Source organism: Hemibagrus wyckioides, linkage group LG10 (genome assembly GCF_019097595.1).
Source record: "Hemibagrus wyckioides isolate EC202008001 linkage group LG10, SWU_Hwy_1.0, whole genome shotgun sequence".
Taxonomy (NCBI): Eukaryota; Metazoa; Chordata; class Actinopteri; order Siluriformes; family Bagridae; genus Hemibagrus; species Hemibagrus wyckioides.
The window spans coordinates 11,251,472-11,261,690 of NC_080719.1; the positions used below are offsets into that span (position 1 = coordinate 11,251,472).

A 10,219-nucleotide genomic window follows, 5' to 3' on the forward strand; every position below is an offset into this window, starting at 1 on the left:
GTGATGGTAAGGTGATCTATACAGGATGGTGAGTGTGATAGTAGAGTGATCTATACAGGATGATGAGTGTGATGGTAAAGTGATCTATACAGGATGATGAGTGTGATGGTAAAGTGATCTATACAGGATGGTGAGTGTGATGGTAAAGTGATCTATACAGGATGATGAGTGTGATGGTAAAGTGATCTATACAGGATGGTGAGTGTGATGGTAAAGTGATCTATACAGGATGATGAGTGTGATGGTAAAGTGATCTATACAGGATGATGAGTGTGATGGTAAAGTGATCTAGAGGATGATGAGTGTGATGGTAAAGTGATCTATACAGGATGGTGAGTGATGGTAAGGTGATCTATACAGGATGGTGAGTGTGATGGTAAAGTGATCTATACAGGATGGTGAGTGTGATAGTAGAGTGATCTATACAGGATGGTGAGTGATGGTAAGGTGATCTATACAGGATGGTGAGTGTGATGGTAAAGTGATCTATACAGGATGGTGAGTGTGATGGTAAAGTGATCTATACAGGATGGTGAGTGTGATGGTAAAGTGATCTATACAGGATGGTGAGTGTGATGGTAAAGTGATCTATACAGGATGGTGAGTGTGATGGTAGAGTGATCTATGGGATGATGAGTGTGATGGTAGAGTGAGCTATACAGGATGATGAGTGTGATGGTAGAGTGATCTATGGGATGATGCGTGTGATGGTAGAGTGATCTATGGGATGATGAGTGTGATCGTATAGTGATATATGGGATGATGAGTGTGATGGTAGAGTGATCTAGAGGATGATGAGTGTGATGGTAGAGTGATCTAGAGGATGATGAGTGTGATCGTATAGTGATATATGGGATGATGAGTGTGATGGTAGAGTGATCTAGAGGATGATGAGTGTGATGGTAGAGTGATCTATACAGGATGATGAGTGTGATGGTAGAGTGATCTATGGGATGATGAGTGTGATGGTAGAGTGATCTATACAGGATGATGAGTGTGATGGTAGAGTGATCTAGAGGATGATGAGTGTGATGGTAGAGTGATCTATAGGATGATGAGTGTGATGATCTGTTTGAGCAGAGTGTACTGATGAAGAGGTGAAAGAGCTGGACTAAAGCCCTGCTGCATCACTCTCTTTAAGTAAAAATAGGGCGAAGTCCTACTGTACCAATAACAAGCACTAGTTAAATGACGTTATGAGTAATAAAGGGAACTGATGATTAAAGTGAAAATACTTTAATCTGGATCTCTGATGTAAGCCCAAGTATGGTCAAGCTGCTACTGTTAGACTCTTGAGTAAGGCCCTTAACCCTCTCTGCTGATGATGTATCATGACTGACCCTGTGCTCTGACCCCAACCTCCTAACAAGCTGAGATATACGAAGAAAGAATTTCTCTGGACTGTAAAGTATATGTGACAAATAAAGTCTCTCTCTCTCTCTCTCTCTCTCTCTCTCTCTCTAAAAGTACTAAAAGTATGAAACAGTGGTGTGGTATGGTGTGGTGTTGAAGAACACTACAAAGTTTCAACAGCTTTTGCTCACTTACAGCCTCGGTGTGATTTTTTTAAGCTAACACTAACTCTTACTCTCTAATTCCTCCTCCAAGCCAACATAGCTATTCTCCTACAATTGTTGCTATGGTAACATTACTGATGCTGTTAGTTCACTTGGTTCGCTCCTGTTCTTTAAAAACAAGTTAAAATTAATTTTCCTATTTTTGTCGGTTATAAAATGATGTATCTTGTCAAGGTTACATTCAACGTTAACAACACAACAATCAGAAAAAGGGATTTTTTTTAGCACTGTATCTCAACTTAAATGAAATGAGCAAACCCTCTCTGCTTTTGGATCAGCGGTGGATCAGCATGTGACAGTCACAGCGGCTGGTTTTTAAATTTCTCTTCATAAAGAAAAAAAAAAACTTTAAGTGGATATAAGTGGATATATTCACACGTGCATTTTGGGATGCAAATTGGCTAGTAAGAGAGCTGAGCTGAGTGGAGGTGTGAGATAATGAGAAGTGTTATCGCAGCAAGAAAAAGGATTAAAAATAAAATTAAACAGAAAATGTGTGCAGGTCAGCATGTGCGAGAGATAAAGGAGCAATTTCCCTCAGCGTTCATGTTATCAGCTTTACATATGAAGAATTAAATGAAGGCCATGCAGAGGTGGGCTTACATCACCTCAACCTGGGAGAGCAGAGACAGACAGACAGACAGACAGACAGACAGACAGAGAGACAAAAAGAAAGACAAAGAGAGAAAGACAGAGAAAGAAAAATAAAGAGAGAGAGAGAGAGGCAGAGAGAGAGAGAACAAACAGAGATGGACAAACAGAAATAAAGAGACAGAAAGACAGAGCAAGACAGACAAAGAGAGAGACAGAGAAAGAGAGACAGGCAGGCAGAGACAGACAGAGAGAGAAACAACAAACACAGAGACAGACAGAAATAAAGAGACAGACAGACAGATATAGGGACAAACAGACACAGAGACAGACAGACAGACAGAGAGAAATTGACAAAGAGAGACAGACAGACATAAAGACAGAGAGAGACAGACAGCTAGAGAGACAAACAGAGACAGACAGATAGAGAGAGAGAGAGACAAACAGACAGGCAGACAGAGACACAGACAGAAAGAGACAAGCAAAGAGAGACAGGCGAGGAGAAAGACAAACAGACACAGAGACTCCGCACCATAAAGCAGAGAGCGTATTACACTTAATAATAACACTGTTTTACAGAATGTCTTCCTCAAATAATATCTAATAAAAACGTTTCTGTTGTCATGTCACTCAAAGAGACGGGTCACATTAAACAAAAGTGGTATTTGTACCACATGACTGCTGTCAGCCAATCAGCATACACTACTTCTAAACTTCTAAACTTTTTTTTTAGGAAAATTAATTGGACAAAATCATTTTGTTCTCTTTTCATAACTGAAGAAATTCAGAAGAGGACAAGTGGATTGTGTGTGTGTGTGTGTGTGTTCTGGAGGAGATAACAGTGAGTGAAATAATCACACAAACTCACACAGACCTACACACACACACACACACACAACAGAGAGAGAGAGAGAAAGAGAGCTGTTTTGACATTTTTGCTGCACTACTCTTTTTATTTTGATATTTTTTGCTTTCTTTGTTGTCAGACCACACAGTGCTTTTTTCTTTCTGGAACAATTGTGTGATTTTTTTTTTTAGTATTTTTTTTACTTTATTTTATTTTATGTTATTTTTTTGGGGGGGGGGGTGAATGAATGAATGAATGAATAACATTTCTGAAGCTGAAGCAAACAAAAATGAAGATGGAAATTTAGGGGGAGAGATGAGAGACAAAGAGAGAGAGAGAGACAGCAAAGAGAGAGAGAGAAAGAGAGAGAGAGAGAGAGAGAGAGAGAGAGAAAGAAAGAGAAAGGTTACATTGTGTATGTGTGAGAGAGAGAGAGAGAGAGAGAGAGAGAGACAGACAGAGACAGAAAAACAAAGAGAAAGACTAAATTGTGTGTATGTGTGTGTGTGTCTGTCTGTGCGTAAGAGAGAGAGAGAGAGAGAGAAAGAGAGAGAGAGAGAGAGAGAGAGAGAGAAAGAAACAAAGAGAAAGACTAAATTGTGTGTGTGTGTGTGTGTATGTGCATGAGAGAGAGAGAGTTTATTACACAGGTGAAGGAAACACAGCTATAACACACGTGTGGCTTTGGCAGGGAAGCGTAACCACACATCCTGAAACACCTCGCTGTCGTTCCTGCATGAGGAAACGTCCCACGCTTCAAACCTGTAATTATGGAATTACATGAACATCATCTCATATCCCAATACAAACACATTACCATAAGTCTCTGTATACCACACACTATTAACACACCTGCTGTACGCCTCAAGTGCTATTAATTTATGCCTATTTATTTTGAAGTGTCTAAGGTTTTGTCACTGAAATAAATGTAAATAAATTGTTAATCCTGTGCTAATTATTTTGCTGGTCTGAACTTGCGTGCTTCTCGTTATGGTACACTGACACTAGCAGTGGAACCGCTACTTAACTTGTGCTGACACACAATCAAGCACAAATCCAGAACACCGTTTTCTTTTGATAAACGCACACACACACACACAAAACGACTCTTTGCCAAATATAGACTCAGCTCATTTCCATGATGTCCAGTTGGTAATTAGTAATCACGCCACCACCTAGAGCCAGAGAGGCTTTTGTTGTTGCGTCCTGCGACCTTTACTCTCAATCAGACCCCCTGTGAACCTTTCTGAGAGAAAAAAATTACAGTCCTGTGTGTTTGTGTATTCATAACTGTTAGGAGCACATCTGTTCATTCTGAATAATATATTCGTGTTCAGTTACATCACTGCACTCCTCCTGGGATTGTCCTGATTGTGTATTGGTACAGAAAGTTTTCCTGTACATGGATCTTAAATGTCCAAAAAAAAAAAATGTCCAGTGTGTTAAACCACAAGTCTAAACACCTAACAAGCTGAGATGTGTGTTGTGATGTGACATCTCTCTCTCTCTCTCTCTCTCTCTCTCTCTCTCTCTCTCTCTCTCTTTCTCTCACATTTCCTGCCTCTTTTATTATCACAGATGATGTCTGAATGCTCCGCTGCAGAACGTGTCCAAGCCACAAAAAGCCTGATCAGTTACCACAGGGCAGTGCAGGTCAAAGGTTAGAGGTCATACGTTATAGTGTCCCATACACCAGTCCCATAGGAGGAAAGTGGGACAATAGAGAAAATGGCCACCTTTACTTTTAAATAACCAGCTGAAATCCATCCACCTGCTAGAAATTTTGACATTTCAGATGTGGTCCTGAAATAAGGTCCGGGTTTTGTGTCTGGTTTCTGTCAGACGGAGAACAATCTCACCTTCTAGTTCATACTGAAGGAGTGTGAGGACAACAGTGTCAGATTCCTCATCAGATAAAAGGTCAGCAAAACACCCAGAAGCTGTCTTAAACATGCACACACACACACACACACACACACACGATGTAGAGTTGAGTGTTTTTTCTCCACTATGTTCCCACACTGTCACTCAAATCCATATCACTTCCCTTTGATTTTCTCCAGCACACAGTATCATTTGACATCAATTCTTACATACAAACACAATCAACCTGAACCAATCAGCAGCCAGAGCTATTATGACTTCATGACATTATAATGTATTTTTTGAATAGGATAATTCACTACACAGTTAGTGGTAGGGTTTGTTTTAATCCCTACACCATAAACCATATGCCCTAAACCCTACATCTACTAAATGGTAGACCAAGCATGACATCCTAAGACATGCACCCTAAACCTTACACACTTAGCCCTGCATCCTAAAACCTACACTTTACACTCTAAAAACTACACACTTAACCCTGCACTCTAAACCCTACACTCTATACCCTAAACACTACACCCTTATCCCTGCACCCTAAACCCTGCATAATAAACCCTACACTCTATACCCTAAACACCACATCCTCAGCCATGCACCCTAAACACTATACCCTTATCCCTGGACTCTAAACCCTGCATCCTAAACCCTTAATTATACACTCTAAAAACTACACCCTTATCCCTGCACCTTACATCCTAAACCCTACTACACTCTACAGCCTTTAAACTGCACCCTTATCCCTTATCCCTGCACCCTAAACCCTACATCCCAAACCCTAAACACTATACCCATATCCACGGACTCTAAACCTTAAACCCTAAATTCTAAACCCTAAACCCTAAATTCTACACTCTAAAAACTACACCCTTATCCCTGCACCCTAAACTCTACATCCTAAACCCTGCATCCTAAACTCTACATCCTAAACCCTGCATCCTAAACTCTACATCCTAAACCCTGCATCCTAAACCCTACATCCTAAACCCTGCATCCTAAACTCTACATCCTAAACCCTGCATCCTAAACCCTACACTCTACATCCTAAACCCTACACTCTACATCCTAAACCCTGCTTCCTAAACCCTACACTCTACATCCTAAACCCTGCATCCTAAACCCTACACTCTACATCCTAAACCCTGCATCCTAAACCCTGCACCCTAAACTCTACATCCTAAACCCTACATCCTAAACCCTGCATCCTAAACTCTACATCCTAAACCCTGCATCCTAAACTCTACATCCTAAACCCTGCATCCTAAACCCTACACTCTACATCCTAAACACTACACCCTTATTCCGGCACCCTAAACCCTGCATCTTAAACCCTAAACTCTACACTCAAAACACTACACCCTTATTTCTGCACCCTAAACCCTGCATTTAAATGCTACATTCTAAACACTACACCCTAAACCCTGCATCCTAAACCCTAAACTCTACACTCTAAAAACTACACCCTGCACCCTAAACTCTACATCCTAAACCCTACACTCTACATCCTAAACACTACACCCTTATTCCGGCACCCTAAACCCTGCATCTTAAACCCTAAACTATACACTCAAAACACTACACCCTGCATCCTAAACCCCTACAGCCTAAACACTACACCCTTATACCTACATGCACCCTAAACCCTGTATCCTTAACACTACACTCTAATCCCTGCACCCTAAACCCTACACCATAAACCTTACACCCTAAACTCTACATCCTAAGCAATGCACATTAACATTAAACCCTACATACTAAACCATGAACCCTGCTCTCTAATCCCTTCACCTTAAACGGTGTACATTAAACCCAAAACCCTCTACAGTAAACCCTAAACTATGCACCTTAAACCCGACAGCTTGCACCCCACACCCTCCACCCAAAAGCCTGTATCCTGCACCTGAGCCCTAAACCTTGTCACCCCTTACCATAATTATGTGCGTGACAAATGTTTGCAATGTTCAGTGTTGTGTATTGTTTTGTGTATTGTGTTTATTGTTCAGTTGTGTATTGTTTTGTGTATTGTGTTTATTGTTCAGTTGTGTATTGTTTTGTGTATTGTGTTTATTGTTCAGTTGTGTATTGTGTTTATTGTTCAGTTGTGTGTAGTGTGTATTATGGCGTGTATAATCACAGTCACTACACTATTACTTTGGTAATTAATTCATACTTAATGGTGTTTATGATTTCTGTGCAGCTGGTAAACAAAAGAAAGAAAAGAAAACTCATTAAAATGAGAATAATGTTGTCAAACAAGGGTCTAAATTTAGTTTTAATCTGCGGGGTTATAATGGCAGGAATCTTTTTTTTTTTATTTGTCTCAGCGGCGCACACAGACGTAACATTTAAATTAAAAGTTCATGCTAGCAAAAAAAGGAAATAACTCACAAAAATGAGATGTTAAGTATTGATTTATTTAATTATTTATTTGTATAGATCATTTTTTTGCATTTGCATGAAACCCTCAGCAGGTCAGAGGCACTGTTCCAGAACAACAAAACCTCTCGTTTATCATTTATTAGGTTTCAGTCCAAAGCCGCTACGATCCAAATGAAGACTGATGGCAGCAGTGATGCACTCCGCTATTATACACCTGATAAACAGCGTCACTTTCACCCGGACTGACCGGCCCGTTCAGATGGCCCTATAATGACACACAACTCAATTACACACACACACACCCACACACACAGGGCAGATCAGAGAGCAGATGTCCTCCACAGCTTTATCACATTAGCGAGATTAAACATGATTACATCTGCCTGGTCAGAGGAAGTGGAATTCATTTATAACTCGAATAATGAAGCACAGTAACCATCCACCTTTACCTGTAATATGTTTGTGCCGGATTTTGATCGATTAGACGCCGGTAATGAGCTTTGCTAGAGTTGTTTTGATTGATTGTTAGCAAAAGACTCAAATAGAGACAAATCCATCACTTAACTGTGTGTGAAATCCTGAAATTAAACTGAGATGTCACCTAAACTCCTGTTCAGTTTATTTTATTCAATCCTTAGTATACATTTTATTGACAGTAAAAAAATATATATATATATATCAAAAATGTATAAAGAGAAAAATGAAAAAATGAATGCAATTCTCATGGCATTAGAACAGGAAGAGAGCTCCAAGTGTGTTGTGCAGTATTTATTGTACAATAAACTGAAGCTGTGTGAGATGGCAGTCAGTGGATAGAAGTACTGCTGAAATTCATATCAGTGCCCCAGAGCTTTTGGTACCTGTCTCTTACTGCTATAGACACCAACTTTAACACTGCTGTTCAATATTTCCTGATTCTTTTTTTTTAAGGACTCATTCTGCACTAGTCTTAGTCTGTATGTCCAATTAAAATTCTCTCTAGAAGGTATTTGCCCCCTGCTCAGGGGTCCGTCTTGCTCTACAGTGTAGCTCGTTAGCAGTAAACATGGTTCATCCAAGTGTTTTTCACTCCCTGTTTCTGTTTTTTTAAAGAATAAAGTTTATTCATGTGGACTAGGACAGAGTTCATTTTGAGTTGTGACTTTTCAATGGACTGTTTTACCGACCTGATGGATAGTCACTACCTCAGACTGATAGAGAAAGAGCTTTTATCTTTACACACCATCTCCATCAGTAACTTTTTATCTACCTCTCCTGTGTGTCAGATGTCTCTGGGTGCGACCCTGCAGCTCTGTCATCATCAGCACCACTGATGCTCAACCTCACCTCAAACACATACAGCATAACTCCAAAAACACGGCATCTCAGTTTTGGGGATATCGTCCTGGTTAAAGTGGACAGGTCTGGTGAGAAATCCTCCACAGCTGAAAAAACACTTGCTATTAACTCTTTATTGTTCTCCATATTTATTTGCTTTTTAGCTACAGTTTAGATTGGACTTCCGGGTTCAAAATGAAATCCATCAACATAGAGAAGCAAATTACAGCTCACAAGACGACTTAAACACAAACACTGACCACACATTCAGATGTCAGGTAGCTTAGTTCCTTGTAGCTACAGTATTTTGCTTAATGTATTAACTAGCTAGATGATGTTGAGATTACAGCATGGGAACTGTCTGAGTATCTCGTATAAAAAATAGTGATCTGAGTCAATGCTCAACCTGCTACTAGATGTGTTAAAGTTTTTTGTAGTTCTTAACAAGCTCATTAACTAAACATTTACTGTATAATGCTAGCTATAATATAGTACAGAGCTTGTTCCCATAGTAACAATCATTGAATCTATGACAGCTCAAATACAGAACTATTGTCCACCACAGGCACCTGCTAAAACACACACACACACACACACACACACACAGAGCACTAGTTTTGCCTCCTCGTGGTCCACACACCGGGTGACTAGCCAGCATGTCTATGCTAATCTAATGAAAATGTGGTAATGTAATGAAAAGTGCAATGCATTTTGTTCCCCAATCCCCGGGAGGCGCTCTCCCACAATACACCAACCGCTGAGAGGTCAGGGCCAAGTGTGTGTGTGTAAGAGTGTGAGTGTGTGTGTGTGTGTGTATGAGTGTGTGAGTATTCAGCTAAAGCTAATGTAGCATAAATATCATGCAGGCAGATCAGTGGTTCCCTACAGTTCCACACAAAACCCGTTTGACAGCAGCGGTGATGATGGTACGGTGCGGCCGAGTCACACACTGCAGTCGACTCTGAAAAGTTGGCATGGTTATGTGTTCACACACGTACACACACATACACACACACACACACAAACACAAACAGCAGGATAGCCATGTTTAAAGATCTAAGGGCACAACAATGAACTGCTTATATTTTGAAAAGGTCTGATGAAATCTAACGTCTCACTGACGTTAAATCGTCAAAATTGAAACGTTAAAGTGACGTTAAACGTCAAAATGAATAACTAATCTTAAGCTAAGCTAGCAATAGCAAAATTGTTCACTGACAAGCTGGCTAAGAGTCTATATACATAACTAACTTGTATCATACTATATATATTCTGGTCTTCGTTCAATTTTTCTCTATAGCATTGTCTGTAAATTGAATGTATAGTGGCATTACTTTTGAGATTCGACAACAGCTGTTAACAAATTCCTTGCGCGTGTTAAAACACATACTTGGTGAATAAACCTGATTCTTAATCTGATATCAATTCATTTTTATTTTTCAATACAGTTTATAGCACTTTTAACAATGGATATTGTCTCAAAGCAGCTTCACAGAAGTATAGGAACATAGAAAAAAAATGAATATATAAATCAAGTTTAAAGTTAAGTTATTATTTATCCCTAACATTTAGCCCTAATGAGCAAGCCCGAGTTGACGGTGGTAAGGAAAATCTCCCTGAGATGATA

General features: G+C 39.8%; 1 long non-coding RNA gene across 1 annotated transcript; it reads left to right on the forward strand.

Moving 5' to 3' along the window:
• The first annotated feature begins 3,525 nt into the window (after positions 1–3,525).
• Positions 3,526–7,825, forward strand: LOC131360134 (uncharacterized). Its single transcript, XR_009205853.1, has 4 exons — positions 3,526–3,779; positions 4,594–4,675; positions 4,858–4,935; positions 7,419–7,825. It is a non-coding gene; the product is annotated as an uncharacterized LOC131360134 (long non-coding RNA).
• The last annotated feature ends 2,394 nt before the right edge of the window (positions 7,826–10,219 follow it).